A 20,190-nucleotide genomic window follows, 5' to 3' on the forward strand; every position below is an offset into this window, starting at 1 on the left:
CGAGAGTTTAGGACTATAAGGTTCTATCTGCATTTTTCTCCAAATGTTGTTATTGACAGTCTTGTTCTGTTCGATGTTATCTGCCTATTTAGTATTCTAAAAACCCCAATTCATGTTTTTCACATTCAAAAGAATACAATATACAATTGCTGACACCATTCAAATACTCTTTTTGCAGATAAAACCTTATAGTCCCAAGCTCTCGAATTGTATAGTGTGTGTGACATTGTGGGCCACCACCCTGCTCACTACAAGTCCCATTAGCCTACAATCAGGCCACAGCACAGGTGCATGCAATTATGGCTCGTCAAGCTTTGCTGACAGCTTAATGCAGCTGTCAATCACGACAACTATCAACAAAGGACTGCAGCCACTTTTTGGCCTGATATTTGAAGTTTATGTTGTACTTCGGTGAAGTTTTGKTTTGTTGTTTTACATTTGAGTTCTGCGGTTTTTGTATGATGACAATTTCTTAACATAGTTAGGTGGATACCACCTGGGCTGGGTAATACCCATACAGGTAGATAGAGGACTCATCTTTATAGCTGTACCATTATAGTGTCTGTAACACAATGGGCAGTACCATTGAGGCTACAACCCATAGAGCCCCACAGTGGAGGTGTCATAATACCCATAAAACCTAGCAGTCAAACAGGGAAATGGTTCCAATCCACACCTCACCACACATCAGCTATCACAGTGGAGAGGTGAGGACTACTTTATGCCAATTATGAATCAGGAGTATCTGTAAATAAATGTAAACTCCAATGGTGGATAAACTTAGCTCGATTGTCGACTGTGTTTCAGTGCAGTGTGAGTTTCTCTTGGAGTCAGTAGTTGGCAATATTGAGTGTCAAACTCATTCCATGGAGGGCCCAGTGTCTGCAATTTTTTGTGTTTTCCTTTCAAATAAGCCCAAGACAACAAGGTGTGGGGAGTTCCTTACTTGTTGACCTTAATTCATCAATCAAGTACAAGGTAGGAGCAAAAACCTGAAGACACACAGCCCTCCATGGAATCAGTTTGACACCTGTGTCATATGCAATGCTTTGAAATGTGTTGGGCAGTCAGCTTGTGTGGTCTACAACCCTCATGGGATTGTCATTATGTAGACTGAAGGATAGTTATAGACCTACAGCTGTACATTTTCTTATGCATTTAGCAATGCGTAGAAATCATTTTCATTCCATCAAGTGATTCCATTTTGATAGGATTTTTTCTCCCTCTTATTATGACCATTTTAATTGATGAATATGGTTGTTCTAAGGGCAATCGGTTGCGGCGGGTCCTCAATTAAACAACCCATCCCCTGTACCACTGTGTACACCCCGTGTCTCACGTCTGGTTGAATTAACTATCAAGGAATAAATGATGAAATCAAACAACTGCATATCGAGCCGGGGGAAATCATTGCCATTTGTGCTCAGCAGTAAGTGCAGAAATGGCAATGGCGCAGTAATCCAATACTATTAGCTTAATAGCGTATGGCAGGCATAAAGGGGGACAATATTGGCATGTGTGTCATGGGATCCTGTGTGGTAAATGATCGAAATGAATAACATAATGCAATATAGCGACGCCCCCTCCCCTCCTCACCACATTAAAGATGGGTTATTCAGAACAGTGATGTATATCACAGAACAAAGGCCCTTCGAGCATTTAGACAGAGGCTGCTTCTCAAATGGCACCCTATTCCCTATAGAGTGCACTACTTTTGACCAGGGCTGATAGGGCTTTGGTCAAAAATACTGCACTGTATAGGGAATAGGGTGCCATTTGGGATGCAGGCCTAGCGGTGAATGATGTACTGTAGGCCTACAAAGCCTAAAGATAAAAACCCTGGCTGTCGCTGTAATTTCCTGCCAAACATATGACACCACTTGATCTAATGTCTTAATCGGAATGCATCTGCATATGCAATTTGTGGTAACTGAATAATCATTGAACATTTGATTTCTTAAGGTCTGAATTCTCTGACTCAATTATGCACATCCCACAGTGCGTTGTGAGTTGCAACACGGACGTTTGAGGGTGTAGTGCTAAATAATATTTAACAATCTACATTTGATAAACCGGACTATCTGACTCCATTTGATATCATAGTAAAACCATGTGCAATCAAGTATTATGCCTTTAGCTGACTCATATTAAGAAATGGTCATGAGAAGCACATTCTAAATACAAGTTATAATAACTGTAACATTACAAGGCATTAAGCTTAAGTTCCAAAGCATTAACAGCCATTACAAGGCATTATTCTAGGCAGATCTTAAGGTTAATATACAAGAAAAAGTATCAACTAATCAGACCTACTCAGGCCAAGGGCCTGGGTTGCATGCAAAGTTAACCTTATTCCATAGGCAGGATACAGGAGAAGAGAGAGAACAACAAACCATTCCATTTATTCCAGATCCGACTTGTTTAGTATTCAAAAACAATTGTTGACCAATCCACAGACCAAACCTAAGGTGGTACAACTAAGATATCCAATCAGATCAAACCAGCCAACATCYTCTAGGAAGGGGGTCACATCTATGTGGGATGACCTGAGGGAGGGGGTGGGCTGGTTACAATAGAGATAAGACAACATTCCTGAGAGGACTGTTGCATACGGTTTCGTCACAGTTCACTCTGAACAACTACAAGTTACCACAGATACATCTATATAGATGGCATCAGAGTCCTCCTTAGGGGACAAGTTTGAGATATAATAATACTATAGTATCCATGTCTAGTATCCATGTCTGGTATCTATCACACATTCAATGGTCAGTCCTCTGGATACAGTAGAGAGATACATTTTGGCCTCTCAGAGCGGGGAAGGCTGATTGGTCCTTGGGCATTGTCTTCTGTGTTTTGTTGAACCATTTGTCACACAGACGAAGGTGACAGAGAGCACATAGATTAGGGCCAAACCTACAAATCCCCCTTGGACAGAAGCTGTACATAATTGTGCATGAATAGCCTGTGTCCAATACAGGAAGAAACGGCCTGCACCACATGAGAGTTTATTCTTGAGTCTTCAGTCCACTTTATGCAATCCAACCTCTAGTCCCTGGGCCCATGGCATCAGGAGTATCTTCCGGGGGAGTGTTGACAATGTGCTTTACAAATGTAAATGTCCCTAGGTACACATTCCTTTAACCCTTTAGCTCAATAAAACATCTTTGTTCTTTGTTAAGGGCATAGAGATTACATCAATTATCAACATTTGGTGAAACATTATCACAGTCAAGCGTTACCAGTCACTGTTTTGCTCTGTATGATGGTCAGATCGGTTGGTCTGGGCAAATGGTAACTTCAAAGTTTATGAAGTATTAATTAGATGAATATAAAATGGAATGAAAGGCGTTTAAATGTATTATTAAAGTTACACTCTATCATGAGTGTTAAGTTATACTTTTCTTTGAGGAAGGGAAAAAGTTCAGATTGAAATAGCCTCGACCTTCTGGGAGGAGATTTGCCTTGAAAATATGAAAATCATATTCATGAGGAGAAAAAAAATCACCCCAAGATCAATTATTGAGTTTAGATGAAAAGAAACAGARCATATTTCTAAGCCAACAGAGGGTCTGCGAAGTAAATGTGCYGAAATGTGTTTAGACCCGATCTGGAAGTCGAGACTTGACCGCGTCTTTATTAAACATGGATTAAATGGTATAGAGACAGAGCAGTTGTATGCAACAAAAACATTTTTTTAAACCTGACAAAATCACCTTCAAAGATAAATTAATCAAGTCACTTATCAGATGAGGATGATAGGAAAATTCGAAAATAAACTTGAGTGAAATCCAAAGCTCACCCACTGCTTGTGTAGATCAAATCGGAATAATTCAGTGGATATAAGATACCCCCCTCACCTTTAACACACACATCAAGGTGGGTGTGGTCAACAGGAAGATTTTACCATATGCGCCATGTCCTCATTAACTGGTCCCTTGCACATCCACATAATCCAATTTGTCTAGCATTGTGTGTGACAACAAAGGTAGAACAGTTCAATTTAACGTGTCCAAAGCACTGAATTGCCTAGTTTTATATAAAGGTTAAAATAAAACAATGGTTGGAATTGTTTCAGCGTAAACCTAAAACAAGACATGTTAGCTGTGTGTTAGTAAGGGTGTCAGCATATTCTTTAAGCAAAATGTTCTCAAGACAGGACAGAAACATTCAACAAGTAAGACATGCAACATATACGGTAACATGGGCAAATGTAGGCCTATATATATGGGACAAAGTGAAGGAGTTGTCTTGGTCAAGGACTTCTATCAAAGTCAGTTAATTTTTTTTTAAATAATCATAATTTCCCATTAAAAACACATTAACATCCACTGTTTTATATTGAGAGCTGAGTTTGGCATGGAAAACCAACCAGGTTGACGTGATTCCCTTTTATTGTGCACATAAAAGGGGCGTAGAGCCGAAGCAAATAAATTTGCGCAAGGACTGAGCTTTSCATATTGTCAGTGACTACCTAAAATCCAAATAAATAATCATAAACATTATGGATAAACTTTTATGTACATACAAATGTCTTATATCGGTTGAAAGCTTAAATTCTTGTTAATCTCACTGCACTGTCCGATTTACAGTAGAATTCACACGTAAGCATGCCATGTGATTGTTTGAGGATGGCGCCCCACATCAAAAATATTTTTCCACCGGCACAGGTTTCATAAATTCACAAATAGCATTTAAATATTCACTTACTTTTTGAAAATCTTCCTCTGATTTGTCATCCAAAGGGTCCCAGCTATAACATTTAGTGTCGTTTTGTTAGATAAAATCCTTCTTTATAAACCAGAAAGTCAGTTTAGTTGGTGGCATCTATTTGAATAATCCACTCGTTCAACATGCAGAGAAAGGAATCCAAAAATCTACCGCTAAACTTTATTAAAACAAGTAAAAGTACGTTTCTATTGACTCCTCAGATACCCTAAAATGTAATCAAACTATTATACATCATACGGAAAGAAGTATGTTCAAAATGAAAACGATATTAGCAGGTGCGTCTCCTCTTCATYGCGCGCATACACGAATTTCCAAGACTGTGTCCCTGCAGTAAAACTCATTATTCTTACTCGTTTTGGAAGAAACAAGCCTGAAACTTTGAACATTGAGTGCTGACRCCCAGTGGAAGCCATAGGAATTGCATACTGGGAGCTAGATGTAATTATTTCCCTATACTTTCCATTGTAAGAGCATGGGCTCTCAACAACAAAAAAATTCTGGTTGGTTTTTCTTTGGATTTTTCTCATACCATATCTATTGGGTTATAGTCTCCTACATTATTTTAACATTTCTACAAACCTCAAAGTGTCTTCTTTCCAATGGTACCAGTTATATGCATATCCTGGCTTCAGGGCCTGAGCAACAGGCAGTTTACTTTGGGCACGTCAGTCAGGTGGAAATTGAGAAAAAACTTCATCTTCATCTTTATAACAACAAGCAAACAAATGTAGAACAAAAATGTCTGAGCTCTGTAGCTTGGCCTGTCTGGTTGCTGGAGAAAGGCAAGGATGTGGCTGCCACCAGGGACAGAAACATTTGCATAAAGATAGGTATATTCCCGAATACAAGGTTCCAACACTTTGATGCTAGATGACCCGTCCTGTGACAGGCAGTACATTGACTGGGAGTATAAGAGTCTACACCTTGGCCGAAATGCCTGGGGGCAGGGCCCCTTCCCAAGTCCCAACCAGTTTTCACGATATGTCCTGTTTGTTTGCAGTGAGTACACTGTGTAGTGTTCTGTTTAGGGATAACATATTTAGATGCAACAGAACATGCCTAGTTTGGGATATCCTGTCCTAGATTCAATATTAGTGGCCCCTGTAACAATTTCTTAGAATGTGTTATCTGCAGAAACCCCCCCAAGTCTAATGCTTTACTCAGGTGGGGAGCCAGAGTTGCGTGTTTGCATTGTCCGTAGCACGTCACGGTCACGTGATAGGGTTTCTTGGCCAGAACATTCATAAAATAGTTTCCACAGTCGCACTGTGTACAGCTCGAAAGGTTCTTGCGTGCCCTGCTTACAGGCCATGACCCTAGTCCAGTCTGCATGAGATGGACCCCCGAAGAGCGAGCAAGTTTGCTTTGAGCCACTCTAAAATGTCTGCATTGGTTTCATTGTCGACAGCTGGTCGACAATTGTGCCATGGTTGAAATCATCCGTGGCTCTGTGGGCAATTTCATTTTGAATTGAGAGCCAAAAGTGCTTCCCATACATCTCACATTTCTATACTATACACATTATACTGGGTCTTCACCTGTTCCCATTATGGTGTGAATAGAGATTTCACTGGGAATGGTCCGATGCTATTTTGGTGAGAGGTGGTCTCATTGGGTGTGAACCGGTGCAAAATGACAGATGTGCCTGCATTGTTTGCCAACGTCCTAATGACTGAAAAATGAGCTGCTACTGCCCTAAATGGACTCGCGAGTCTATGAGGAGTACAGCAGCGGCTGAGAGTTCGAATATGAGGTCGGCAGAAAGTGTTTTCCCGGAGTGCAGCTGCGCTCTCCAACGTCGCCTGAGAGGCCAACACCACTTTTTTCTAGCACTTTACATTGACGCTCTAAGGGGGCAACATTTTCAACATTTTGCTCATGTTTATTTCAACAAGAATAGTTTTTTTGGAACGCATCTCGTCAGAGAGGAGTTCTAAAATGCAAAAAAAATAAATGATTTTGTTGATTGCTCAGCAAATGCACACTAACCTCCTAGAATGTGTTTTTTCTCCACCTCCTTTTTATGCATGGCAATTGTTTAGCAGTAATCAAGTATTCGCTTGTCAGATTAATACTAAGACAATTCTTATCCTTCTTGATCATTTGTTGAGCCGAATCATGAATACAAGATTCACTTAACTGGAAAAGGTCTGTAGTTTGCACCTTATCCATTAAGTAGGCTACGTGTTCGTTATACACTGTGTACCATCTTTTGGGTGGTGGGCACTTCTTGATACACACGGGAAAACTGTTGAGCATGAAAAACCCAGCAGGGGTGTAGTTCTTGACACAAACCAATGCACCTGGCACCTACTCCCATACCCCCTTCAAAGGCACTTAACTATTTATGTCTTGCCCATTCATCCTCTAAATGGCAGGCATACACAATCCATGTCTCAATTGTCTCGAGGCTTAAAAATGCAATCTGTCTCCTCCCCTTCATTTATACTGATTGAAGTGGATTTAACAAGTGACATCAATAAGGGATCATAGCTTTTACCTGGATTCACCTGGTCAGTCTGTGTCCTGGAAAGAGCAGGTGTTCATAATGTTTTGTACACTCAGTGTATATCGGGGAATTAATAATAACCTCCTGAAGCCCAGCAGTTATACAACACTGAAGGATACTTAAATGTTTTACATTAGACTTACATGCGCATGTGCACTGTTCCAAAATGCAAAAAGCTAGAAGAAAAAAATAACGCACTCGAACCGGACCAGACTTCCAGAGTTATCAATAATACTACAAATGATCCATAAGATCAAATCACATTTTATTTGTCATATGCGCCGAATACAACAGGTGTAGGCCTTACCGTGAAATGCTTGCAAGCCCTTAAACGACAATGCAGTTCAAGAAATAGATTTAAGAAAATATTTACTAAATACTTCACTAAACAAACAAATAAAATAGAAAGTAACACAATAAAATAACAATAACGAGTCTATATACAGAGGATACCGGTACTGAGTCAATGTTGCGCCTTCTTCACCACGCTGTCTGTGTGGGATGGACCATTTCAGTTTGTCTGTGATGTGCACGCCGAGGAACTTAAAACTTTCCAMCTTCTCCACTGCTGTCCTTTCGATGTGGATAGGGGGGGGTGCTCCCTCTGCTGAAGTCCACGATCATCTCCTTTGTTTTGTTGACRTTGAGTGAGAGGTTGTTTTCCTGACACCACACTCCGAGTGCCCTCACCTCCTCCCTGGAGGCTGTCTCGTCGTTGTTGGTAATCAAACCCACTACTGTTGTGTCGTCTGCAAACTTGATGATTGAGTTGGAGGCGTGCATGGCTACGCAGTCGTGGGTGAACAGGGAGTACAGGAGGGGGCTGAGCATGCACCCTTGTGGGCCCCAGTGTTGAGGATCAGCGAAGTGGAAATGTTGTTTCCTACCTTCACCATCTGGGGGCGGCCCATCAAAGTCTAGGACCCAATTGCACAGGGCGGGGTTGAGACCCAGGGCCTCCAGCTTGATGATAAGCTTGAAGGGTACTATGGTGTTRAATGCTGAGCTGTAGTCAATGAACAGCATTCTTACATAGGTATTCCTTTTGTCCAGATGTGATAGGGCAGTGTGAAATGCGATGGCGAWTGCGTCGTCTGTGGACCTGTTGGGGTGGTATGCAAACTGAAGTGTGTCAAGGGTGGCCGGTAAGGTGGAGGTGATATGATCCTTGACAGGTCTCTCAAAGCACTTCATGATGACAGAAGTGAGTGCTATGGGGCAGTAGTTATTTAGCTCAGTTATGTTTGCCTTCTTGGGTACAGGAACAATGGTATCCATCTTGAAGCATGTGGGGACAACAAACTGGGATAGGGAGTGATTGAATATGTCCGTAAACACAACAGCCTGCTGGTCTGAGCATGCTTTGAGTACGCGGCTAGGGATGCCGTCTGGGCCAGCAGCCTTACAAGGGTTAACACGTTTAAATGTTTTACTCACATCAGCCAAGGAGAAGGAGAGGGGGGGGCGCAGTCCTTGATAGCGTTCCCGCGACGTTGGCACTGTATTATCCTCAAAGCGGGCAAAGAAGGTGTTTAGTTGGTCTGGAAGCGTGACGTCTGTGTCTGTGACGTGGCTGGATTTCTTTTTGTAGTCCGTGATTTCCTGTAGACCCTGCCACATACGTCTCGTGTCTGAGCCGTTGAATTGCGACTCCAACTTGTCCCTGTACTGGCATTTCGCTTGTTTGATTGCCTTGCGGAGGGAATAGCTACACGGTTTATATTCAGACGCATTCTCTTTCAAGATGCAACAAGAGGTCAGAGGTCGCCATTTACTGTAGCGCTAAATAATACTTAACGATCTACGTTTGATAAACCTGACTATCTGACTCCATTTGATATTATAGTAAAACCATGTGCAATCAAGTATTATGCATTCAGCTGACTAATATCAAGAAATGGTCATGAGAAGCGAATTCTAAATATAAGTGTATTTAATTACTTTGTCAAATGAATGGATTCACATACAAGGCATGACACTTAAGTTACAAAGCATTAACATTCATTACAAGGAATTATTCTAAGCATACAGATCTTAAAGTTAACTTAGATAAAGCATGAACTAATCAGACMTTCTCAGGCCATAGGCCTTGGTAGCTCACAAAATAAACATGTCCATACAACCTTATTCCATGGGCAGGATACAGGAGAAGAGAGGGAACAACAAACCATTCAATTTATTCCAGATCTGACTTGTTTAGTATTCAAAAACAATTGTTGACCAATCCACAGACCTGTCTCTTATACACATCTAGATGTGTATAAGAGACAGGGCCTTGGTAGCTCACAAAATAAACATGTCCATACAACCTTATTCCATGGGCAGGATACAGGAGAAGAGAGGGAACAACAAACCATTCATCCATTAACACCTGTCTCTTATACACATCTAGATGTGTATAAGAGACATGGTTACAATAGAGATAAGACAACATTCCTGAGAGGACAGTTGCATACTGTGTCGTCAGAGTTCACGTCGGAACAACTACAAGTTACCACAGAGATTATACAGTACATCCATATAGATGGCATCAGAGTCCTCCTTAGGGGATATGTTTCAGATACAGTATATACYAGACATGAATACTATAGTATTATCAGTCCTCTGGATACTGTAGGGAGATACGTTTTGGCCCCTCAGAGAGGGGAAGGCTGACTGGTCTTTGGGCATTGTCTTTTGTGTTTTGTGTTTTGAGCCATTTGAGCCATTTGCCATGCGGTCGAAGGTGACAGAGAGCAAATAAATTAGGGCCGAACCTACAAGGGTCTCCGTCTCTCAATGCCATCCTCTCTTGATGCCCAGTATAATGGCCATGTGTAACCCRTTAAAGGTTAGTCAAAAGGCCTCTCCACTCGCATCCCTGTCAGAGGGGYGGCCTATATTTTCATAACCTTGTCACTTTCATTGCGCCATCAATCTCGAAAAAGGTCAGCMGAGTCTTGCCTGTGCCGAATGGAATGAGGGGCCCGGGGTTAATTGAAAGACCGTGCGTCGGTGTATATCCAATCCCCCTCCCACCGAAGAGCTGATGAAATGTGGAGGCGCCGCCACGCCGAAGCCTGGCACTATCCGACACTTTAAACCCATCAGGGCGTTTAATGCAATCCTACCCTCTCACGTAACGTGGGAAACGCTCTCCTTCTCTCTCCTTCCTCCTCACCGCCTTTTATAATTTTGGGGTTTTACAATTTCCTCTGACGCTCCTTGTTAGTTTCTCTCTTCCCCCTTACTACTGTTCCGCCAGGCTTGAAATTAGCACACTTTAGCAGKTATGTGGCGCCACATAGCGTTTGAGCACGCCCTGGCTCATACACACAGACACACGAGAATACACCTGGCCACCACTCAAAAGCATGGACATACAGGAATATAAGCATTATCAGTTTACATGAATGAGCAGTATTTGTGTGAAACAACTTTAGCCTGACATTGTTAACAGGTCGAGCAAGGCGCCGTACCTTTGCCGCTTTCCGTTGCCTTTCCTGCCGCCATGCTCGATAATGGCAAATAAAAAGATAAACAGATAAAGCCCTGATGGAATGCAGCGTTGTAGCGATAGGGGGGGGGGTGTCCAGGCTGATCCATGGCCTCTATTATAGCCAGTGTTTAGTGACTCCGACACCCTGGATGCCAGGCGGTGCTCTCCCCACTTATGTGTGCAGTTGCCTGGTGCATTTGTCAATCGCATCCAATGTGTAGCTGTGGAAAGAGGGAGAAAGTGTGTATGTACATGTTGGTTTAGTTTCTGTATTTCTATGAATGTGTCTGTGGGGGTGTACATACATTTATACCAGTGAGTATCCATGCTCACTTGTTTGTGCATGTACGTGCACGTGCATGTGCTTGTTGCATCTACTCGTATGCACGTGCACATTGAACGTGTGTGAGTATGCACTCTCCCTCATCGTATCCAATTACTCCAGTGAAGGGATGCCTATCTCTCAGAGCAGAAGTGACCGTCAGAGACGGGTATCTGCGTCCCAACTGGTACCTTATTCCGTTTATAGGGCACAACTTTTGCCCAGGGCTCATAGGGCTCTGGTCAAAWGTAGTCCAATATACAGGGAATAGGATGCCAATTGGGACATATCCCCAGTGTGATTTAAGCCACAACCCCACCAGATCCAACCCCTCAGAGGCCGAACAGAGCAGAGACATGACAAAACCATACGTCAGTCTGATTAGGACATTCCAGCTGCTAACCGCCGCTGGCTATACTTTCCTAATTAACGTGATTACAATTCATTACCAAAGGAGACGTGGGATTTTGTCCCGGGATCACTCCACAGCTCAAAGTTTTGACACTTCCCAATTCAACAGATGGAGGCCTCACTTAAGTTCTCTGACTCCCTGAAGATGGATAGACTGCTTCTCAAATGGCATCCCATTCCCTACAAGGTGCACTACGTTAGACAAGAGCCYTATGGTCAATAGGGATTAGGGTGGCATTTAGGATGTAGACATCAAATCAAATTTTATTTGTCACATACACATGGTTAGCAGATGTTAATGCGAGTGTAGCGAAATGCTTGTGCTTCTTGTTCCGACAATGCAGTAATAACCAACGAGTAATCTAACCTAACAATTCCACAACTACTACCTTATACACACAAGTGTAAAGGGATAAAGAATATGTACATAAAGATATATGAATGAGTGATGGTACAGAACGGCATAGACAAGATGCAGTAGATGGTATAGAGTACAGTATATACATATGAGATGAGTAATGTAGGGTATGTAAACATTACATTAAGTGGCATAGTTTAAAGTGGCTAGTGATACATGTATTACATAAAGATGGCAAGATGCAGTAGATGATATAGAATACAGTATATACATATGAGATGAGCAATGTAGGGTATGTAAACATTACATTAAGTGGCATTGTTTAAAGTGGCTAGTGATACATTTTTACATCSAAAAAAAGACATAGTGCTATGATGGTGATTAGATTAGTGAAATGTTGGAATTGTCTTAGCGTGTTGTGCAGGGTTTTCCAAACTCGGCCCACGGGACCCCTAGGGGGTGCATGTTTTAGTTGTTGCCATAGCAATACACAGCTGATTCAAATAATCAATGCATCATCAAGCTTTGATCATTTGAATCAGCTGTGTATTGTTAGGGCAAAAAACKAAACGTGCACCCCCTAGGGGTCCCGAGGACCGAGTTTGAGAAACGCTTGTGTTGTGACTAGAGGCTGTCATGRCATTGTACATGGAGATATYGTACTGTATCTATAKGCCTCCTGAAGACCTGGTTGTATGCTCAACTAGCTGTTGTTTCCCACAAGTAACATTGTCTTTGTGTGTTATTACCCTCATATATAATGTGTGTGTGTGTGTGTGATGGCCAGTTTTTTCCACCTCATTTTCTATTAGCTGTTGAGTCCAGAAAAGGAGGTATGCAAGGGGAGGAGGAAACGCTGGGCTTGAGGAAGCTAATCCAAAGCATGGGGGAGGAGATAGGAAAAGCAAATGGGGAGAATGGAGAAAGAGGGAAGACGAGGGAAGTAGACGAGTTAGAGAGGGTGTGCGTCCCAAATGGCACCCTATTTCCCTAATAAAAAGCTMATTTAGACCTGGGCCCATTAGAGCTCTGGTCAAAAGTAGTGCACTATATAGGGTGCAATTTGGGATGCATACAGAGAAGTGGAGGAGAGAACAGAGGAATAAGACAGTCCTCATCTACATTCCACAGAGAGACCTATCAGGCTATCCATGGGTGACCACGACCCACCGAGCACGGTGCCTTCAAATCTCACRTAGCACGCCACTGCCTGCCTGCCAGCTCCAGTCATCCGTGACCGCCGCTTTAATTGACCAACACTCGAGATGCAACACCGTGGAGGGAGAGGCGTGGAGGCATGGGGGCACTCTCCTTCATCAGGCCTGACATTAAGAAGGTTTCGTATTGCACCAGGGTCTCAAATGTAATTACTTTCCCTCTCCCTCTCTCTTGTTTTTTCTCTCTCTCTTCCTCTCGCTGTGTCTTTCTCTCATCCAGTCTCTCTTTCCCCTCCYTCCTGCCTCACTCCCCTTTTTTCTCTTTTTTCAAAGTCTCTCTCATCCTCTTTCTCCTCTCTCCCTCTCTAACCAGCCCTTGTCACTCAACCGGAAACTTCAACGYTTTCTTCCTCCGTGGTCCATGGTTACTTAAGGCCTGACATCTGTGGAACAGGCACTGATTATGAAAAATTAGCTCCCTTTACGAGCCTCTACGGTGAGCGACACCACAGCCAGGGCCCCACGCACACAGCACACATACATCCAAATGTTTTGTACCTGCTCCAGTGGTTCTGTTTGGAAACTGCCTTTCAGCTAGCTCCGCCATGAATCCTAGAAACCATCCCAGATCAAAATTCACCATCGACCTGGAGGTTATATTTGTAGTGGTGGAAGACAAAAGTATTGAGGTTGATGGAGRTGGCTAATAAATGGAAAGCATAGCAGCGATAGTGCAGACCTCGGGAGTATCCCTCGACAGTTTGCTTTGTAATGTACGTCAGTGCATTCCTCTGGGCTTTTGCATCCAAAGAGCTCTGTTTTGAATCAGCAGAAGGACATTAACTGAATGGGCAAGGGGAGAGCGTCTATCCACTTTGAGAAAATGTGTTGAATGACTGGCAACGGCACCTTTTGTGTATGTTATCGTGTACTGTACGGCAATCACATCACTCAGTCTTCCAATCTTGACTCATTCAAAGYGAACGCATAAACCACTCAACGTGTCATATCCTGCATACTGTAAATGTACTCTAWACATCGTCAGTCTACTCTAGAGTGAGCAGCATGGTATAATCGTATTAAATGKTCTTACCTTCTACTTACAGTAGCAACAGCAAATAAATGGATCATGATTGTGCAATGTACTGCAGTTCAAGGMCTACACTGTAAAAAGTGAAACCTAAGCAAGCCTAAATCTCCTATTTTGAGTGATAATTGAAAAGAAAAACACATTTTAAGTGAATTTTTTCCTTAAGTGAATTATCACTCAAAATAAGAGATTTAGGCTTGCTTAGGTTTCACTTTTGGCAGTGTCCCCCCAATCATCCTCCACACTGGTATTCAAACTACGTACTTAGCACATCACCACATACTCCCATACCAGCAGCCCTCTAAGTGAAATGCCATTATCCTTCCAAGCTGAAGCCGCCCAGTTACCCAGCTGTCAACCTTGACAATGCAATTTCACACATCTGTCATTCAGCAGCCACACACTGATCTCCCAGTGCTCTCCAGCACTTCTCAATGACTGGATTGGCATCCCCAGTCTCTCTCTCAACACAACACAGTACAACACGCGACACGCTCTCTACCAAATAGGATTCCCCGAGCCTTCCAACAATGCCTCATCCTTCCAGAGCTCCTGGCATCGCCGTTGTCAATTCCCTGTTGGAGGCAAAACGGACGCTATTAGCAGAGCCAAAGGGGCATTCGACATAAATGATAACAAAGGCTTAATCGGCCCATAGTGTAGGTTCAGATGAGCTCCCTGCTGCCTGAGTGCCTAACGCACACAAAACCAAACCCATTTGTGTCATCTTTAAACAGATGGCAGTGGGATATGTTTTAGTATATATTAATGAAAGGAGGCCCAGTACCGCATGAGGAATTTGTCTTTCTGACAATACCGCCGTTGGTTGTCCACCGTCCCTATTGAGGACTTACCAAAGTTTTCCTTGCATCGATTTTTTTTACATAAGTTATTGTAGCTCTGGCCTGGGGGAGAAGTCATTTTTAAGGCCGGGTGGACGTGCTTTGCGGTGGTCACAACATTTGAACCCAGAGGTAGAGATAGCAGTGTGGCATTCAAATGGCACCCTATTTTCCGGTCAAAAATAGTGCATTATGTAGAGAATAGGAGGCCATTTGGCCAATGTCAACGTCAAAATGGGGAACACTCACAGGGATGCTATACATGGGGCCTATTTGAAAGTGGTTTGGAGACAGAATGTTCTTATCAGTATCAGCCTTATTGGTCAAAATAGTATTCCCCCCCCCCCCCCTTCAAATACTGTACAGGTGCTCAATATGCGTAGTCTGGCCAATGGAATAGTCCCAAAAGTGTACTCACTGCTAACTAAAGTTTTCTTCGAAAGATGGAGTATGTTATTATCAATCCGTTTAACATGTTTTTGGGCTGTTGTTAAAATTCCTCTCCCACACCTGTGTTGAATCATCATATTAGCCTGGAAACAACAACAACAAGTCCACCTTTTCTCACAATGCTGCTGAATGAGTCATGTCTTCGGATCTTTTTCGGGTTTTAAGTTATTCAATAACGCAAGCTCACGTTTATGAATAATTTGCAATGTTTTGGAAACAGCCAGCTGCGGTGTTAGCTTGTGGCCATGCGTTTGCTCGTTTCCCCGACACCCGCTGCGCGTCGAACAACACTCCCCCCCCCCCCCCCCCATAGACTTAGCAGAAACGTTTAGGTACTTAGTTCACTAGACAGTAAAGTGAGAACATTCAAACCCAAAATAAACCGGCATGATTCTCACCATGTCTGTATTTGTATGTACACATTTAGGAATTCATCAATGGTTTTGATTTATATTAAGCTTTTCCAGGTGCTCAAAGCACTTTACATTGTTCGGAGGAAAATGTACTTCATCAACCTGTTAAACTCGGATCTTACAGCTGGCAATGACATGAGAATCTCCACAACCCCCCCCCCCCCCCCGCCTCCCCCATGAAGCCATAAATCCATGCGCTATGGTCATATTCATAGAGTATGCAATGTAGGTCAAGCCACCAAAAGTACAAGCATTTAGTAATCATGGAAAGGGTACACCCTGACGGTAATTGTGCATTTCCCTCTCCATCCATATTACCTCGTATGCATCCTCCCCATGCACCGTTGATCTAGCTCATTGTTTAATTGTTTACAACAGGAAAAGTGAATAGGAAAATATGTTTGGAGTTTCCTCACCTGTGCCTTATATTACAAAACGAACCCCTAACTTGAAAGCCCCGATTGCTAGTGTCATTTTAAGATGTCAGGCTTGAAAATCCGTTCAGCCATTTTGTCTCAGTGACTCACTACCCRAACCAGACACAACTGGTTCTGCAGTAAGTGGCTAAGAGGCATCATGGGATCTCCTACTGCTCTCTAGTGTATGAACTGGGAATCATACAGGGGATATATCAATGGATAGGTAAAGGCTTCAGCATTCTCCTCATATGTATGCAGATTATTCCTGTAAGATGACAAATGCAGGCATGCACAAGCCCTACACTTTTAAAATGGCCGTGTTCCTCAGGGAATTTGCACATGTTTAGAGAGCTACCATTAGGTAAAAGATTTGGGGGAAAATTACATTTTAGAACAGTAATTGGTGACATTTTATTTCGAACCTAGACTCAGGCTCTGTATTTTTCACCTTTATCGGAATCGTTCATTTATTGCCTTTCTAACAATACTAAGCATCTGTGGGACTTACAGCCTCGAAACAGAAAAGTACTTTATGAGGGTAGAATACAATATTATGCATTGTTTACAAATATTTCCCCAGAGGGCTTCAGAGTTTGAGGTTTTTAACATGAATCCACTATCGACAAGAAGAACCAAACTGCACAGAGCAGTGGGCCTGGAAACTGAAGATCTGGCCAGTGGAAGTTGGGTGCTGTGGATTTGTGACTTCAGGAGCTGCTGAAAGCTAGTGGCCCTGGCTGAAGGCTCCAGCTGGGTCCCAATGTTGTCAAGAAGGAGGCTGGGGGAGGWAGAAAGAGGAGTGGATCTGGGATGCCATAATCCACTGTTGACTCTTCTTGAGTTGTGGCTCAATCAACAAAATGTTGATGGTGGAAGGTGCCCTCTTGAAACCCCAATGACCTAGATGTTTCATGGGTGTTGCTGCTGCTGMAAACTCAGGTTTTCCAGGTTGTCCTGTGGCGAGTTCAACAAGGCGCCTGTTTGAATAGAATGTCACTTAATTATTTTTTGRCCGCATTTTAGACCCGAAACAGATACTGACGTTAGTTCCCCAGCAATCCAGATCAAGTTAGTTAAAATTAGCTAGATGGAATTTTCCTCCCATTAAGCTAGCTAAACACCATTCCTCTGTTCCTCTGTCACAATAGTACCTAGCTAGTTAATTAGCTAACTTAACTAGCTAGCTAACTTTTCAATGATGGAAAGTCATCATTTATGAAGTAGACCTACTTTAGGAACCCCTGCATATAACGTCATAGAGATAGCTASCTAGCTACTACCCTTATCGCCAAKGAGATTCCCTCCATCTCAATCATGGCAATGCAGGTAATCCCAGGTTGCCGTTAAATGCAATCCCTAGCCTGGCTGACATGACTCACTTTGGTTTGGTATCACCCAGACTAGGGAATCCCATGTTGTCTTCACAAATGATGACAGGCAAAATGTCCTTTCTATGAAAGCTACCTAGCTAGCTACTACTTGCAACCATCATCTAASTATTAGCTAGTACTCCATCATTTTAATCACCCAGGGCTAGACAGCTAAACCCTTTTGGATGCTAGCCTATTGCTGTCATATACCCTAGCCTACATGCAAGAACCAAATCCCAATTCATTACAGCTGTTACCCATTTTTTTTTTAMCTCAGTTTAATGCACTTTATCCATGTTATATGCCTTGTACACCAGTAATCCATTTTTTTATTTACTCCCCAGGTGGTCCCAGAAAGAAGAACAAGCTCCAGATGGCTGTGTGGGAGGTGTCGTCCATGGTCACAAGGCACATGGAGGAGTCAGAGAGGCGCTTCTTCGAGGAGGAGATGAGGTGGGACGCTGACAAAAAGCATGGTAGAGAAAMCTAACAACCGACTTACAGAATTCAGAGGGAGAGGCTAATGCAGACGGGCACCATACAGACRAACATGGTGCTAGAGTTGGGGAACATGTTGAAAAATCTTTCAACAGCCAGCACAACTTCAATCACCTATGTACAGGGGGTATTTACCTCCCCAGGGCTGCCGCTTCACTCAGCCACCATCCATTTCCACATCCATCACAGTCAATCAATTAATTGCAAGCTGCCTGCCTGCTGCGTGCAGATCCCTCTCCACTCTCTCCTAAAATGTGTTAGTTTGTTAAATACCATAACTAATACGTACCAAGACATTTAGAAAGAAAACACATCTGGCTACCTTTCCATAAAAAAAAACGTCAAAACAACAAAATAGTGAATGATAGTGTTGCGACYTGGAGTAAGAGTGAAGTAACTCTTCTTCATCTAACGGTAGATGGGTTAATAACTGCCCAAATTGACAGGACCGCCAGGGACTCAGCTGTCTATGGGCAGCTGGAAAGGCTTTTGGCAGACCGAGGAATCACTGAACAAAAACCCCCAAAATCATTTCAAAACTGAAGTCACAACATCGGGGACAACAATAATATAAGTGGTCGGATCAGGGAGGCCCACTTTGATCTGTTCGGTCAGATTTGGGGGCACCAGGTCAGTGCTCAGCCAGTCAATTTAATGGGGGCTTAACCTGCTACCAGAGTAAGACTAGGCGGAATTAATGTGTAAGGACACAGACACAATATTGACACCTCGTTAGAGGTATCGTTCACATCATCTTAAGCAGGGCCATCATTGAGCGTTAAGGAACAGCTAACGTTAGTTCCCCAGCAATCCGRATCAAGTTAGTTAACATTAGCTAGCTGGAATTTCCTTCCTATTAAGCTAGCTAAACACCATTCCTCTGTTACAATAGTACCTAGATAGTTAACTAGCTAACCTAACTAGCTAGCTAACTTTTCAAGGATGGAAATTCTGTCTGCCATCATTTATGAAGTAAACCTACTTTAGGATCCCATGCATTTAACGTCATAGAGATAGCTACCTAGCAAGGAGATTCCCTCCATCTCTATCATGACAATATAGGGAATCCCAGGTTGGCGTTAAAGACAATCCCTAGCCTAGCTGACATGAACCACTTTGGTTTGGTACATGCCAGAATAACTAGGGAATCCCATGTTGTCTTCACAAATGATGACAGGCAAAATGTATTTTCTATGAAAGCTACCTAGCTATCTACTACTTTCAACCATCAACTAACTATTAGCTAGTACTCCATCATTTTCATCATCCAGGGCTTGCTAGCTAAGCCCTTTCTGGATGCTAGCCTATTGCAGTCCTGTAGGTTAGCCTACATGCAAAAAATGGCCCGGTTTAAATGTTCTTTATCCATGTTCTGTGCCTTGTAAACCAGTAATACATTTCTTTATTTACTCCCCAGGTGGTCCCAGAAAGAAGAACAAGCTCCAGATGGCTGTGAGGGAGGTGTCGTCCATGGTCAAAACACACTTGGAGGAGTCACAGAGGCACTTCAAGGAGGAGTTGAAGTGGGACGCTGAATGAAAAGCATGGCAGAGAAACCTAACAACCGACTTACAGAATTCGCCATATAGACTAACATGTTGAAAAATCTTTCAAACAGCCAGCACAACGTCAACCACCTTCTATGTACAGGTGCTATTTACCTTCCCCAGGGCCGCCGCTTCACTCAGCTACCACCCATTTGACCACCCATTCCCTTCCACCATACATCTCCTCATCAAAAATGACCCCAGGAAGAGGCGGAAGAGGGGCCACAACTGTATTTTCGTTAACATACACAAAATAGATGACATGGATAATAATCATTCTTCTGCTGTTCAATTGATGAATAGTTTTGTTTATTTTTATTGTTACAAGATAAGAAGATTTAAAACAATTTGAAAATAAACAATTTGAAAATAATAATATGGAATGTACTAGTAGATGTACTAGYTTTTACATATACCTACAACTTAAATAATCATTGAACTAATACATTCGTTTTTTATGTTTGTTATAAAATAATTATAGATTTAAAAAATCTTTATGAAATGAGACAACATTGTGAACATTTTATCCTGGAGTAGTTCAAGACACAAGACAGTTAATTTAAAATGCAAATTATTAACCCATAAGAGTGGTCTT

General features: G+C 42.5%; 1 long non-coding RNA gene across 1 annotated transcript; it reads left to right on the forward strand.

Annotated features, from left to right (window-relative positions):
• The first annotated feature begins 437 nt into the window (after positions 1-437).
• On the forward strand, positions 438-19,922 carry LOC111971538 (uncharacterized). Its single transcript, XR_002878273.2, has 3 exons — positions 438-707; positions 17,895-18,003; positions 19,466-19,922. It is a non-coding gene; the product is annotated as an uncharacterized lncRNA (long non-coding RNA).
• Positions 19,923-20,190: the final 268 nt, after the last annotated feature.

The sequence above is a fragment of the Salvelinus sp. IW2-2015 genome, linkage group LG13, assembly GCF_002910315.2.
Source record: "Salvelinus sp. IW2-2015 linkage group LG13, ASM291031v2, whole genome shotgun sequence".
NCBI classification, from domain to species: Eukaryota; Metazoa; Chordata; class Actinopteri; order Salmoniformes; family Salmonidae; genus Salvelinus; species Salvelinus sp. IW2-2015.